At 44.2% G+C, this 16383-nt stretch overlaps 1 protein-coding gene across 25 annotated transcripts in view; it reads right to left on the minus strand.

Annotated features, from left to right (window-relative positions):
- Window positions 1–16383, minus strand: part of PCDH15 (protocadherin related 15) — a 626487-nt gene that overhangs the window by 271075 nt on the left and 339029 nt on the right. For 3 of the 25 annotated variants that reach the window (XM_068197029.1, XM_068197038.1, XM_068197028.1), the window contains one exon: window positions 14942–15142. The exons of the other annotated variants lie outside the window; for them this stretch is intronic. The gene's annotated coding sequence lies outside the window, so the exon portion shown is untranslated. The remainder of the gene's footprint in view (window positions 1–14941; window positions 15143–16383) is intronic. 25 annotated transcript variants of the gene reach the window in all.

Raw genomic sequence — 16383 nt, forward strand, 5'->3', positions numbered from 1 at the left:
ATCCTCCTCTCCTTGGATAAGACCTTTCAGAACGTGAAGATTTTTAAGATGAAATTTCAAGATCAAACCTGCTCCCACCTCAATTCCCTTTTCCCAGCTTCTGGGACTGTTCCACATTAATAAACACATTTAAAAAGTGGAATATTGATGCTGCATCTGTCCCTTTTCCTTGTGTTAACAAACTCTTGAGTTTTTACCCTCACTCAGAGGCAGCATTTTTAGAAAGCAAAGACACAAGAACAAGGAAAAAATTACAATTTATATGAGGAGCTGAAGTAAAATTTCACCAGCAACTTGAAATTCCTCTGCATTTTCTCTGTATCTACATTCAAATAATTAATCTTCAAATATTCCTGCTTGCCCCCATTCTTCTAAGGACACCTGGTTGTGTTCCTTTCCTTGCCCCACTCTTTAAGCCTGTTATTTTCTGGCCTTTCTTGCAGAAATATCTCTCTAAGAGTCAATGAGCTGCCACTGCAAAGCCAAAGTAAAGCCTCAAAAAAGCTCAAAAAAAGTCATTTCAAACTTCAGTGAGAACACCACAGCTGCCCCTGGGCCTGGCTGGGAAAGATGCAATGTAAAAGTTCATTAACAAGCCATTTTTACTTCAATGTGGAATTCTCTATGTTTATTTCAATGTTGCACCCCCAAAAACCCCAAGCCAGCTATTTTCCTACATTGCATCAATTATAAAGTTCTTTATTTTCCATCTCTATGTACCAGTGGTAGCCAGAGAATCCCAGAATGGTTTGGGCTGGAAGGGACCTTAAAGCTCTTCTCATTCCAAGCCCTGCTGTGGGCAGGGAAACCTTCCAGACACGCCAAGGGTGCTTTCCCACACTCCTGCCAGCAGAACGACCTACAGATGATGATTTAAAAGGATTAAAACTGTTTAATGCTGCTGATTCCCACTGAACAAAGAAGACTGATAAATAGATGGAAGGTTTGCACAGAGAAAACTCAACTAAACTCACAGAAGTAGAAAAGAGCTGTATGGGATAACTGAGGAAGGGAGAGAGAAGCACTTTTGTTTCCTGCTTCCATCACTAGCAGTGATTTATGTCCTGACTTTTTAACAAGCAATGCAGCTATTGGATGGATTAACAGGATTATAGCTCTTCATCGTTCATTCCTGTCCACAAAACCCTTTTTTTCATGCTTTGTGAATTTATTTATTCTTGTTTCCAGCTCCTCTGAATAGACTTCACCTATAAAATATTGTTTTCACAGATGGTTTTGAGTCACAAAAGAAACTGCTTGGCTATGACAGTATGCATTTGAAATTCCTGCTGTGCAGATAGTACCTCCAGAAAGAAGAGAGAGTAAAGATATCCTAAACCTGATATCAGAGCCAGGAGACTTCAGCTGAAAAATAACATTAACATAAAAAGATTAAAAGAAATACAACCCATATTAGGCAGGAGTAGCTCAGTTCATTCTTCAATAACCTTTGCCTTCATAAAATATGCACACACAGCTAAAATTGCACATTGAAGTGCTAATAATGAAAATATAATTTGATAGAAAAGCCAAAAGATTAGTTTCATTGCCTTTACTGCAAGACAGATATTGGATTCCATCCCAAAGCCTTCTCCATTTCTCCCTTGCCAGAGCAGTTTCTCTCCAAGGATCCTTCCCTGGCATTACATAACACAAAGGAAAGAATCCAAGGGGTAAAATCTCTCTGACACCAGGAAATGTTTTGTCAGAAGCCCCTCTGAGTGTTTCTCGCAGGACACCAGGAACTGGCTACGCATCTATGGCTGAAAAACTGACTGGTGTTATAAAAATGGAAACATCCCAAACTAACCTGGCACAATGAACATGACCCAGATTAATTAAATTATGTTATTTTGATTTAAGTGCATTCATTTTATTGAAGAAAATGGTATTTTCTTAAGTAGAATTTATATGCTGCCTCTTCCCTTCTCTGAGAGGATTTTTATTTAATTTTTGTAAAAATAAATACACTAAACTTGACAGTTTTCTAGAAATGTGTTTCTACTTGTCTGTAGTCACTATAGCAGGACTAGTGTTAAATACCCCCTGGAGTAGTGACAGGAGCTGTGTTTGAGTAGCTCAGTGCACAACACGTCAGAATTAACATGTGCACACCCCCTGAGCAGAGATTTCATCCAGCCATTCCCAAAAACAGTTGAAGATTATGGTACTGGAGATTACAGGCCCAGAAGTTAGGCCAGGCTTTGGAAGTTAGGTCAGATGCCAAACACTAAGGCTGGTTAAACCAGAGAGCTGCCACAAGCCTGCACCAGGACTCAAAAGTCCCCTAAAAAACAAAAGCATGTCCCATTATTGTACAGGAGCCAGCCTGCCTTGCTCCACACCTTGGGGACACTCCCAGTAAATCCCAAACATTCCTTCTGCCACCAGTGCCACCTGCTATTGACCCCCAGTAATCGAGGGACACTCCCCTCTCACCCTCCAGGGATCAGGCTCCTCAGCAAAACCCAGCCTAAATTAAGCCCTTTTACAGCAATTCAGGTTTCTCTTCTAGAAAAGAGCAGGAAATCAGAAGTTTCCTCCTTATCAGCTCCTTGGCATGTTATCAGTGACCACATTCTGCACTTAAATCACAGATTATTTATTTAACCCCTGAGCCACGTGCACAAGGAGGCTTCAACACAACCTCAGATATCCAACCTGGTACATTTAGTCCTCTCTCACACCTCACCAGTTTTCTTGGGAAGCCTCCTCAGCTGGATTGGAGTCTGTTAATGGAGCCCCAGGCCAGATTTTCATTATTTTAAGTACATCCCTGCTGTTCTGCACCTCCTTTTTGCCTCTGCTCCTTAAGCCTGACCTTCAGTTGCCTCCTGCTCCCATCCAACAGCATCCCAGTCCCAAAGGGGGTCTTGCCTTCCCCATCTGTTCTGCACATCAAACCCACTTGTCCCCATCATTCCTGAACAGCCTCTCCCAACCCTCCCATGTCCTTCTGCTCTCCAAGCTTTCCCTCATCTGACACCATATCTCTCAAGCCTCCAGCACGCTTTCACTCCTCTGCTCCAGGATTTTCCTTCCCAGTTTTTTTTTTGTTTGTTTGGTTTTTTTTGGGGGGGAGGGAAATTTTACCCTTAAAAATCCCCCTTGTCACTTCTTAATAGGCACTGAGCATAACTGAGGTGATTACATATTTTGATTATGCTAGGATTGATTTCTGAGCTTGTTGGCCCGGAAGGGAAGGAGGTAGTTAAATCTTTACTCGTGTTTTGATGTTTTTAACCGGCTTCACAAAGCTGAACTCACTTCCCTCTCTTCACTGCCCCAGAGAAGCTGTGGCTCCCCCTGGATCCCTGGAAGTGTCTGAGGCCAGGTTGGAGCAGCCTGGGCTAGTGGAAGGTATCCCTGCCCATGGTAGAGGGTGGGATAAGATGGGCTTTAACCAACCCAAACCATTCTATGATTCCATGATTTATCCAACCCCATTTAACAATTCCACCTTCTGGATCTCCTCATCCCTTCAGCTGCTTTTCAGCCCTCTGGCAATCAGATAAATCCATCTCCTGAACCTCTGTTGCTCCAGATATCCTCACACACCTCACTGCTGATCATCAACCCCCAACACTCAGCATTTCATTTCCTGGATTTTCTGGATCTCTGTTCTAGTTAAATTACAGAACACCCAGGGCCCTCACCCACCCAGGCTGGCTCTTCCAAGACAATTGGCCTCCAAATCTCCCAAGTCCTGGATGTGAATCTCAGACTGGTTTGGGTCAGAAGGAACCTTAAAACTCATCCAGTGCCACCCCAGCCATGGGCAGGGACAGCTTCCACCATTCCAGGCTTCTCCAACCCCCATCCAGCCTGGTCTTGGGCACTGCCAGGGGGATCCAGGGGCAGCCACAGCTTCTCTGGGTGCCCTGTGCCAGGGCCTGCCCACCCCTCACAGGGAGGAATTCTTCGATATATTTCACCTAGATTTCCCCTCTGGCAGTGGGAAGCCATTCCCCCTTGAACTGCCACTCCAGGCCCTTGTCCAAAATCTCTCTCCATTATTTCCTGTAGCTCCTTCAGGCCCTGCAAGGCCACAATTTGGTCCCCACAAAGCTTCTCGTCTCCAGGTGAACAATCCCAGCTGTCCCAGCCTTTCCTCCCAGCAGAGCTGCTCCATCCCTCTGCTCATCCTGGTGCCTCCCCTGGGCTCTCTCCAGCAGCTCCAGGTCCCTCCTGTGCTGGCCCCAGGGCTGGGGCAGCTCTGCAGGTGGGGTCTCACCTGAGCCCAGGGGCAGAGGGGCAGAATCCCCCCCTCCCCTGCTGCCCACGCTGGGGCTCAGCCCAGGATTGGGTTAAGAAACAGGGAAAACCAGGGAAAAGCACCGCACCTCACCCCAGTGCTGGGCAACAGAGACAATTCCACACCAGCACCAGCAAACTTTGAGGTGGAGGGAACAGCCACGGGAAGTGATGCACAACAAGAACCTCAATCCTGCATTTCAAATGCCTCCAACAAATTTCCTGAGTGTAAATGCAACACATCCCTCAGGATGGGTTAAGCAGTTTTATTGGACGTGAAACATTTCACTGTTTAGATACTTTACTCATAGGGCCTGTGCTGATGGTTATTTCTAAAAGATCAGCCAAAATGGGTTTACCAATGTTTATATTTAAAAAACTATTAAGATATCCAAGTAATAGTAAGAACCTTGAAGGAAATCCAGGAATATCAGAGCTTAACAACCCTGCAATAACACATCACTCAAAATAATGTTTTAAAAGTGGGCTATTCTCAAATTTCAAAAGCTGACAAAGTAAATAAGATTGTTTCACCAATTTCCTGTAACATGTCATAAAGAAAAAAAAAAAAACCACGTTGCTTTCTGTCAGTCCTTAAATGAACAGCACCCTTACACTCATACAAGGTCACAAATTTGTCTCTGACTGAGGCCAGATGTGGGAGAACGGACAAAAACAAGGAAATGCACTCAAAGATGCAGAGATCACTCCAGGAATGGACAGCCTGCACACGTTCACAGGCTCCTGATAACATTCTCCCCCTCTTCCACTCACTTTTCATCATCCTACTTGATATATTCCTGGGTATTGAGCTGACATTTCCATGAATTCCATTAAAAAACCTGGTGTTTAGAAGACATTAGGTTAAGCTGGTAAAGTTGAATATGCTGGAAACAGCCAGCACAGCATGGACTCTCAGTGACCTCTCCACATGGCACAACAGTGAGGTACCACATTCCTGCCAGGGCATAATCACAAGTTCAGGAATCAGATCTGAACCTCTGAGGCTGGAGAGAGTTTGGATAAGGGCCTGGAATGCCAGGATGAGGCAGGATGGCTTTAAACTGAAAGAGGGTGGGGCTAGATGGGATATGGGGAAGGAATTGTTCCCTGGCAGGGTGGGCAGGCCCTGGCACAGGGTGCCCGGAGCAGCTGTGGCTGTCCCTGGATCCCTGGCAGTGCCCAGGGCCAGGTTGGAGCAGCCTGGGACAGTGGGAGGTGTCCCTGCCCATGTCAGGGGTGGAATGGGATGGGCTTTAAGGTCCCTTCCCACCCAATCCATTCTGGGATCCTGTGATAATAAACCAAGCTTCACAAAGGAGGGAAGAGACCACTTTTCCCTGCAGCAATATAAACTGGCCCAAGGTTCAGCAGCAGAGATGCCAGGATAAAAATCCCTCACCATCAGAGAAGAGCACAGAGGAGAGAGCACCCAAGGCACTCGGGTGGAAAGAAAACAGAAGACAAAGTTCACGATGGGCAGTTGGGCCATGATGCCTTAAGTTTTAGCTTTCATATTTTTCAGATTCTGAGCTGCTTTAGTGTGTGGGTCTGAGCTTCACATTAAGGGATGGTGAGCTCTCTTCACAAAGCAGGGAGACAAAACAATTCCTTCTCCAGCTGGGGACCAAGGACAACTGTTAGAAGCTCCAGGCCCAAAAAGTATAAACAATGGTGAGGAGAACAACAAGCAGGATGGGACTTCATAACCTAAAGCTGTAATTGGGCAATGAACTCCAATATGCAAATGGAGCAGAACTTCTAAAAGTGAGAGACCCCGTGAGCGGTCATGCATTTTGTGACCATTTTGGTTCCTCTTGGGTGCAGCCCTGGCTGGGCTCTTGTGCTGCCCAAGGTGGATCCATTGAAGAGATCCTTTTAACAAATCCCTGCTTTATTCTTTAACCCTCTCTCATCTTTCTTCTAGGTCAGCCTTCTCATGGCTTCCTTTTCCATGGAAGAGTGAGCAATGCCAATCCATCCTGGCAGCTGCTCTGCCCACAACACTTCAAGGTAGGATTTTACTACAGGGGTGAACCTGAGAGATGCCAGTGTGGCTGTTACTGTCACCAAACAGCAGCTGCTGAGAATTGGTGACACCCAGCACAGATTCCTGCTCACTGCTGAAGTCAGGGAAGGGGAGTAGACTTGGAAGTCATGATTATTCCTACTGGAGAGAGGGTGGAGTTCTGGACATGATCCTGAGACAGCTCCTTTGAAGAAAGGGGGAGAGGAATTCCTGTGGTTTGCTGCAGAAAGGTGTCTACAGGTAAGCAGTGCCCAGGGAAGTGATGTGTCCCCTCCTGGGGCTTTGTCCAGAGTGTCCTGAGGCTGTCAGGATGGGGTGGGACAAAAAAGGCCCTGTCAGCAAGAGCCTAAACAACAGAATTACAAGAAACATTTGTTCTAAAGATAAAATGTGAAGATAAAATTAGTTTTATTCAGTGTCAGAGGAGATGCCTTTCAACCCAGGCACATATTCCATGGGATTGGCAGCAGGCCTGAAATTAGGGATACTTTGAATCTGTTCCCTCAGTTTTTGTGGCTTTTCTCCTGAAATGTGTAAAGAGATGGGAGAGAAAGGAAAGCCCTGTGGGGTGTGAGGTTGGCTGTCAAAAAATAAAAGGCTGAACTGCAGGAAACACCATTTTAGTGCAATTCAGTTGTAAAAACAAGAGAAAACTACGAGCTAAGAGGCCAGATGAGCTGGCCCACGCACTTTACTACTGCTGGGTGAGGAGGGGAAGGTGTCAGAGTGTGGAATTAAGTGCCAGGTGAAAGTCTGCCAGCTCCAGAGTTTAGCCCTGGCTACAAACAGAGCAGCTCTGTGAGAATCTAAGTGCATTGAGTACCTGGGCAGCTTGGGAAAGGAATCTTCATTTGGATAAAAAGGCAGGCTGGGACAAATAAGATATTCACGTGTGCAGAGAGGGATTGGGAATTTGTCAGCTTTTCAGCTGTTTTCCCCTCCAAGGAGGCGGCACAGGGAGCGGCTGTGGGTACTGAGCTGAAGTAAACAAAATGCTGGGGAACATTAGGAGGGAGAGGAAGATAAACTAATTTAGAGTGACATTATATAGGACAATAGGAAACCCTGGAGCATTAAACAAAGGATTGGCTGCCATCATTTCAAAAAAGAGACAGCAGAGAAGGACAAGGGCTCAGGAAGGACACTCGGGGACCTTGCACTCCTTTGTCAAACACAAGAAACCCAAAAAAATCCAACCCTACCTCAGAAATCAGACTGGTTTGGACTGTAAGGGATGTCAAAACCCATCCAGTTCCACCTTCCATTATCCCAGGCCCTGTCCAACCTGGCCTTGGACGCTGCCAGGGATCCAGGGGCAGCCACAGCTGCTCTGGGCACCCTGTGCCAGGGCCTGCCCACCCTCCCAGGGAACAATTCCTCCCCAATATCCCATCCATCCCTGCCCCCTGGCAGTTTAAAACACGGAAAAGGAAAATTCCCGAGGATTCCTTGCTGCAAGAAAGAGACATTACAGACATCAACGGAAATCTTGACCAGCAAAGCTGCTGTAGCAACAAATTTTTCCCCATGACACTGTAATATTTCTGTCCTAGAGGAATACAGACAGGAATAAAAGCAAGAACACACACAAAGAAATCTCTCTCATGCCAGCTAAACACTGGAGCTTGTTCAGGAAGCCATCAGAACAGAGAAAACACTCTACTCCCAGTTGTTTCCTCTCCAAACAACAATAGATTTAATTATGCAGATTAAAACAAGGACATCCCAGGCTTCAGGGCTTTTGCAAACTGCCTGCAGGAGCCACGGGGGAACCCCAGGTAGTGCTGTGCACCTCACCTCAGCTTTAGGGTTCAGGGACACAGTTCGTCTCTCCAAAACATGCAGTGACTCAGAGGAATATCTGCTAAACAGAACAGATTAATGGCTTAATTCAGTAGCTGATTGATATGTTCTATTTTGCCCCCAGCTGTGTGATTTAAATTGAGTAAAACATATAAAAGCCCATAAATGAAGTATAAGTTTGCTCACAATTCCCTACACTTGTTCCAAGCTAAAGAAACTGCCTGGAGTAAGAAATCTACTTCATCTAATCTGAATTTTACTCCTTTGCCATCACTTTGGTCCTCAGCACACAATAGAGAAGAGGGAAGATTTTACACCTGAGCATAAGACAGTCAGGTTTTGGGAAATTTGGGCTTAAATCCAGCTGTTTCAACAATGTCCTGATTCCAAAAGTGACAACACATCCCAGGAGGGACCTTGTGGCTCTGCACAACTCCTGACAGGAGGGGACAGCCAGGGGGGGTCGGGCTCTGCTGCCAGGGAACAGGGACAGGCCAAGGGGAAACGGCCTCAAGCTGTGCCAGGGGAGGCTCAGCTTGGACAGCAGCAGGAATTTCTGCATGGAAAGGGTGCTCAGGCCTTGGCAGGGGCTGCCCAGGGAGCTTTGGAGTGCCCATCCCTGGAGGTGTCCAGGGAAGGGCTGGAGGTGGCACTCAGTGCTCTGGGCTGGGGACAAGGTGGGCACTGGGCACAGCTGGGACAGATTTTCCAGCCTCAGTGACACTGGGATATGTTACTGCAGTGAGAAGAGCTTTTTCCTGGAGCTGACTCCTGGATTCACACAACTGATGTGAGGCATTCCTCTCCAAGGGGGAAAACTGGGAAGAAAAACCTTTCAAGACAAAATATCCTGATAATAATAAAATGTTTAGCCTTGGAGGGAGGCCATCAAAATCAAGGCAAAATCTGTAAAGAGGCCTTTGGGAAATAATCCAAAATAGGATCCAGGCAGAAGCAGTGCCACTTGAGCCAAGGGCACAGTCTGAGGTGGCACAAAGAAGTAGAGAACATCACAGTAATGACATCAATGCCTTTCCCTGATTCTGAAGTTTACATTTTCAGCGCTTTCTCGTTAATTGCATCTTGAGGGAATCAGATGGTTTTAAACTTGGTAGGAGCAGATTTTTTAAGACCTACAGCACCACATGCCAGTATTTTGGGTTCTGCCATGCCACTTTGAAAGGTCAAGGGGCAAAGGAAGAAATCAAAGTAAGAGTGAGAGTAAGGCTGTGAAAAAAGTGAGAAAAAGTTCAGTAGAACTCAGCTTTGGATAAACCTCCTCAGAGGCCACTTAGAGTGGACACCTACTGAGACGGTAACTCTTCCAAATCCCCCTTAAGAGGCAGATTTACCCTGGAACAACTTCCACCTCCTGTTAACAAGGTGGCCATAAATCACCTCAGCACAGGAGACCTCAATCATGGCTCTAAACAGCATTACCCTTATTGAAATTAATCTCTTTGATACATCCTCACAGGAGCCTTCTCCTCTCTTGGAATTGAAGTGTTTTCCAAGTTCTGTTGAGTTCCTCCTCAAATCTTTTATGCACAAACCATTTTCCTGATGCCTTAATCATCATTTACACCTTTCTAGAACAAATGCAAAGAGGCAGAAATGCAAGCCTACATCTTTAGTTAGCACTTAATGTGCAATCATGAACACCCCACGTGGTTGCAAACACATCTGATGCAGGCAGATTGCAAAATCTGGCTCAGCAGATGTCCCACCAGGAAACCCTCGGGGCACTGGGAAGTTGTGGATGTTGGGTTTCTGTGCTCAAGTCCCCTTTCAGGAATAAAATCCTGGTGTTTCTGTTTTGTCCCCTTCAATATAAGTCTTGTTTTTGAACAGACTCTCACAGGGAAAGGCTTTTGGCCAGCTGACCACTGCAATTTTTACCACATTTATGACTTTTATTCACAAGACATATTAAGTTGCCTACAGGTAGAGTAAAGCTCATCCTAAACCCCACTATTAAAAAAAAAACCAAAAGAAACCAAAAAACCAGGAAAACCATCAGTGTCACACTGCTGCTCTTTGGAACTGTGCTCCACTTTCAGCAGCATTGGAATTGCTTAAAAAAGAATTTGAGATTGAACTGATTTTTAAAAGACATTTAAATGCTTGTCTTTTTTTTTTGTCCCAAATTCCCTCCCAAACATAAATATTCCCCAAAGTCTCCTGAAGAGCAGGCTGCCCAATATGGAAAATATCAGCCAAAAATGTTAATCAGTACTTGAATCAAAGTATTCTGCTCAGGATATTTTACCAGCTCTGCTCCAAACTGGAAGTTTAACAAGATATGGAATTTTCAAATTCATTAGGAACACAAAATGACACAACTGCTCTGTTTCTTAGCATCTGCCCTAGATTCCTTTCTAACTCAAATCAGTAATTTTCCCTCTAAATTAATAAATTCTCCTTCTAAATTCTTGAAAGGAAGAAGCAGAGCTCAAAGATTTCCGGGTTGATATTTTGCTTTCTTTACAGAAATTATAAAATCATCCAATGGGTTGGGAAAAATCTTTGAGATATCTAATCAAAACACCAGGTTTCAGCCACTTCAAATTCAGAATTGGGCTCATATAAGGAATGACCAGAATCACTCTCCAAGAATATTTATGGGGTACAAAATTCTGAGAATTAAAACTTTGCTGGATAATCCAAAGGAGTTGAAGAGCACCAAAGTTTCCAACATTGTTTGCTCTACTCATCACATCTTCCCTCCATTTTTCACCACAACACCAAATCCTTGTCCCACCTGTATAAACTGGAATCAATATTTATTCCTCCCTTTTCTCAGGCTGAATTCCATAGAAATGGGTATTTATTTAAGGATTTTTTTCCCTCTCTTGGAGATAACTGATACAGAAGGCTTCTGATACCAAAAAACCCAAAGTCATGGAGACCTGGCACAAAGTCCAAGTCAGGTCAGTGGATTGATGGGAAAAACAGGAAGCAGAGCACAGCAAATCTTTGTTAAGGTCAAGGGAATAGCAGGACAGGGAAGCCCAGGGAGCTGGGCTGGCCACAGGAGATTGGGCAGGACAGGCTGCACTCCAACCCAAGGATGAGTGACAGTGTTTTTAGGCTATTAACAGAAAAGGCCTCTAAGTGGATGGGATCTTTACTGCCTTGGAAGGCTTTATTTGCAGGCTTTGCCAGGCAATAAATTGATTTAGCAAAATGGCAGGGTGGAGGGAGGAGGCAAGAAACAGGAGGTGAATTCCTCCCAGAAGAACATCAACTCTCTGACTGTTCTGCAAAAGGCAGCTGAAGGATTTACTGATCTGCTGGAGTATTTAATGAAATTATTCTCCTGAGCACAGCTTTTATGAGCTGGATCATTGCTATCTCTCCCCCAATAACTCACTCCCTTCTCATTATGCAAAAAAACTTCACATAAATACCTCAATGCTCATCATTCCAATCACTCGTGCCACTGCTGTTTGAAAATCCTCTTACACTGCCACTTCCCCTCATTCCATGGCATAATTCAGCACAACATTGCTAAAATCCAATTCGGAGCCTCCCAAAACACAGAGTAATTTTGGTTTGTGGCAGGACACCAAACCCATTCCTATTTCATATGAAAGTTTTGTCTAAAGTTAATTAAATGGCCAATCTGACCATAAATTTGGTATTAAAACTAAATTCTCTTCAGCATTTTAAAAAGACTAACAAATGGTTGAATTGCAAAACAGAAGGTGGGATCTCTGAAAAACAATTCTAACTGAATTCTTACTTCAGAGGAGGAAAGAATAAAGATTCTAAAATCAATTGGCTACTATGAATTCCCTTCAACAAATAAGAGCCTCTTACATTTGAAAAAAAAAAGAATTGCAATACAGCAAAATTTTGGCTTTATTTCCAAAAAAGTGTTGGCTTCACCTATGTTGGAAATAAGAATAGGGACAGAGGCAGAAAACTCTCAGGTTTTCGTTTCCACACCCCACTACTGACCCTACAATAGGACAGGCAACAATAGCCTTGTTCTAACATCTGTAAGAGAAGTTTTCATACCAGCTGTATGAAAAGAGAAAAAGAAAAAAACAAATAAAAAAGCCACTTTCAAAGAATTAAATTACCCATTAAACCTTTCTTCACCCTTACAGAAACAAAAGGTGTCTATCAGTCAGGACAAAGCTATGGCTGATCAGGCATCCAAATAAAGATAATTAGGACCACAAAAAAAAGTTGAAAAAAAAAAGGAATTACAAAAAAAAACACCCCACCCAGTAACAATTTATGTCATGTGTTGATAGCCCAGTGCTTGCATTGGAAAAAGTGGGAATTATCTATCCTTGCTCCCCTTTCTCTTCAGCCACTACACAGCTCCATGGCATCCTTCTGCTGTCCTTCCTTTTCCATGCTGAGAGTCCTGAAATCACGTGGCTATTCTTCAGAGAGGAATTATTTACAGTCCTGTAATTAGATCTCTGCTGAATTTCCCCTGGATTTCATGAAATCTTAACAACTGGGGAAAGCATGAGACTAGTTCCCAGGAAAAATGAACAAAATGTTTTTCCACCTCCTGTGTTTCTGTGGAGAAATTGAAGTCTTTTAATATGGTCCAAAAGTTGAAGGAAAAGAGAAACTCTCAACACTTCAGGTTCATCTCCTCCATGAACTCACCTCTGAGAGCTTTCCCTGGGAAATCACTCCTGCATTTTCTCTCATCATGCAACAGCACAGGCAGTGCCCTACACCTTTCAGAGCTGGGAAAAGCACTTCTCTCCTCACCACCCACCAGGAGAGGACATTAATACCAGCAGGAATGCTGAGGACAAACCAACTTCAATGGATTATGTCCCTATCTAATAGTTCCAAGAGCTAAATCTCTCCATCAGCCTCACTCATCATTGGGATGCAACAGGAGCAATGTTTTTTTGGGTAGAAGGAGACTTTTTAAGTCAGCTTTTAACAGTTAAAGGCTATCGGGATATCCTTCAAACAACACAAATCACCTGTCTTCCCACAGAGGAGTCATTTCAACACCTGTGCTCCCAGGTGACAAGAGCAGAACCCCTGGATTCCCCACTTAGGTGAAGTTCATGGTCAGGGTTGTGTGCAATCTTCATAAAGACTGGCTTCCATAAATTGAACCACAGAAATGAGGCAGAAAGCACAAAAAAGAAAGGAAAACCAAAATATTGTGTCAGATTAGTCCATGGGTCTGCAGCAGCAGCTGCTGGCTATAACTCATTTGTGTGCCAAGTTGGTGGCAGGGAATTAAGGCACCTCTAAAACCATGCTCAGCTAAGCTCTGCCATAGCTGTTACTCCTCAGGTCTGAGTTCTGACCAAAACTCACCCTTCAGGAACAAAATAAAAGTGACCTCAGCCCTTCCCCTCCTCAAAAATCCTGTGCTTTCACAAGAGATGATGAACCAAAAGGTATGCAGAACTCTGGGAGAGGGCAACATACAAGGGAGGGAAAGGAAAATATTTATATACCCTGGCCAGCAAAAAAAGGTGCTTTTAAAACCAGCATTCAATAAAGCACAACAACTGTATTTGTTAAACCAAATCCCAAGTCCTGCTGGACAGACATATGGCACATAATAAACACAAAATTGGTTAGAACTGCTGAAATACCATTGGATAAATGAAATTATTTTCTAACAATACTTAGCTACAGGGAACAGCTCCTGCCTTCATACACCAATTACTGCTTAATTACTGTCAGGCCACACTTCCTAAAGGAACAGCAGAAGGGAATTTATGGCACCAGTAAAAGAAATGTATGTTACATCAGGAGTAAGAATCATTATTGTTTGTTACAAACTGGTTTCTAATTCAACCTGGCCCTGGGCACTTCGAGGGACCCAGGGGCAGCCACAGCTGCTCTGGGCACCCTGTGCCAGGGCCTCACCTCCTTCACAAGGAAAAGATGGGAAGGCTTCCTTCCCACTTCCTCTGGCAGTGAAAGCCATTCCCTGTGTCCCATCCCTCCATCCCTTGTCCCCAGCCCCTCTCCAGCTCTCCTGGAGCCCCTTCAGGCCCTGAGCTCTCCTTGGAACCTTCTCCTCTCCAGGTGAACAATCCCAGCTGTCCCAGCCTTTCCTCCCAGCAGAGCTGCTCCATCCCTCTGCTCATCCTGGTGCCTCCCCTGGGCTCTCTCCAGCGGCTCCAGGTTCCTCCTGTGCTGGCCCCAGGGCTGGGGCAGCTCTGCAGGTGGGGTCTCACCTGAGCCCAGGGGCAGAGGGGCAGAATCCCCCCTCTCCTGCTGCCCACGCTGGGGCTCAGCCCAGGGCACAGGGGGGGGTTCTGGGTCCCAGCTCTCACCCCCAGAACCCTCAGCTCCTTCTCCAGGGCTGCTCCAGCTGCTCATCCCCAGCCTTGATCCATCCCAGGGGTTGTCCTGAGCCAGGGGCAGCACCAGCACCTGGCCTTGTTAGACACCTGAGATTCCCATGGGCCACTTCTGGAGCTTGTCCAGGTCCCCCTGGATGTTTGGGGGACCATTTCACAGTCATCACACAATGTACAGAAGAAACAAAACGAGTGTTTCTACATCCAGAGGTTGCCAATTATTTGAATCCCTCCTCCCTAACAGAAGGGCATAAATCAGGCTGCTCATAAATTTCTGCTCCACTGAGTTTGCAATACAAAAGCAGTTTCTTCCCTAGGGACAAAGAGAAGTAGCAGCAGTTCAGAATTTCAGCATTTCTGTGAGCAGGCTTGTTTCCAAAAAACAGAAAACAAAATACAGTATTTGGAATACTTGAGTAGCTTAAAAAAAAAAAAAAAAACAAACCAAAAAAAAAAAAAATCTTCAAATGCATTTCAGCACTCTCTGCTCTGGTTTTGCTACTCTTTTCCACCTCATAGTAGGATACACCCCATTTCCTACCTGAAGGGCAAGAAAATGGAAGTTTGCTGAAAGCCAGAGCAGAGGAAAAACTCCTCATCCATTTCCACACAGGGCTGTCTGCTGCAAAGCCCCAGGCTTCAAGGACAGTCAGGCATTTACGGAAAAATGTCTTCATTTTGTTCCTCAGCCCATTTGAAGCACATGTGATAAATCTGCAGAACAGCTTGTCAGGTGCATATTCTAAGGAGGAAGAAAATCAGGGCATGAGAGGGACAAATTTCAGTAAACAGATTAATTATGTTAAAATTAATAGTTGTGAAGCAAGAGCCACAAGGGACAGCGTCCTCCTCCCTGCAGACTGAATTATTGCAATAAAGGCCAGCATTGGAAAAACCACCTGACACGAAGCTCCAGATCCATCCAGATTTCACCCAAAGTCTTTAATGAGATGAAATAAAGCTCCAAATAAATAAGAATAAAGCACAAGTCAGGAAAACATGTTCAGTGTATCTTTGGCTGCATATGCAACACCTTTTATGTACACACACACCTTGGCCCCAGCAAAATTGCCTGTACAATCCCTCAGAGCTCCTTTTCAACATCACTCAGCACCTTGAAAACTATTTAATAATCCCTCTAGTAATCTCTAGCCCCTGGAAATTTAAAATTTGGACTATAATTTTAAGCTTACTGGAAAGTAAGAAAGACAATGAAGTATTAAAATGACATTTTGATTTTGAATCTCTGAAACTACATAGAACAATTTCTAAAAGAGTTTTCTACACATGATTTTACTGGTAAAGACATCACAATTCCTTAAAATTCTTCATTCTGGATGCTTCTTTCCCCTTTAACTGAAAGTTAATTTGACTTTTAAAATACGATGATATTTCTTATAACCAGTGTCTCTTGTAATCCTAATGGTGCAGTACCCAAACCTGACTATTTAATTCTCATTGTTCATGTAAAAGTGTGTTCAGTTGACTGTTTAAACTTCCCAGTTCCATCTGATCATATGGGAAGGCACCAAAGTATCAAAGTGGAAAGTGTTATAGGCAATTTAGTTTTTAATTAATCTAAACTTGGAGCTAAAGTTATGATACACAATTTAATTTTATGTTTTAATCAGTCCCTAATAGAGCATTTTAATCTCCAGAGCACACACATTTGGAAGGGTGCAATGGAAGGCTCAACTAAGCTCACCAGCTCACTTGAGGAAAAAAAAAAAAAACAAAAAAAACAGCCCCTGAATTTTAACTAACACAAGAACAACAGGTCAAACAAAACTTTGACTAGTGACAACTGAGGGGAAATCCCCAAACTTATCCTCAATTCAAACACACTTCATTAAAAAACAATAATGTGAAACTAGATCAGAAATTAGAAAACCCCCAAACAATTAATGATGGAAAAGGAGACACCTTCCACTGTCCCAGGCTGCTCCAAACCCCATCCAGCCTGGCCTTGGACTCTTCCAGGGA

This window comes from Anomalospiza imberbis, chromosome 8 (assembly GCF_031753505.1).
Source record: "Anomalospiza imberbis isolate Cuckoo-Finch-1a 21T00152 chromosome 8, ASM3175350v1, whole genome shotgun sequence".
NCBI classification, from domain to species: Eukaryota; Metazoa; Chordata; class Aves; order Passeriformes; family Viduidae; genus Anomalospiza; species Anomalospiza imberbis.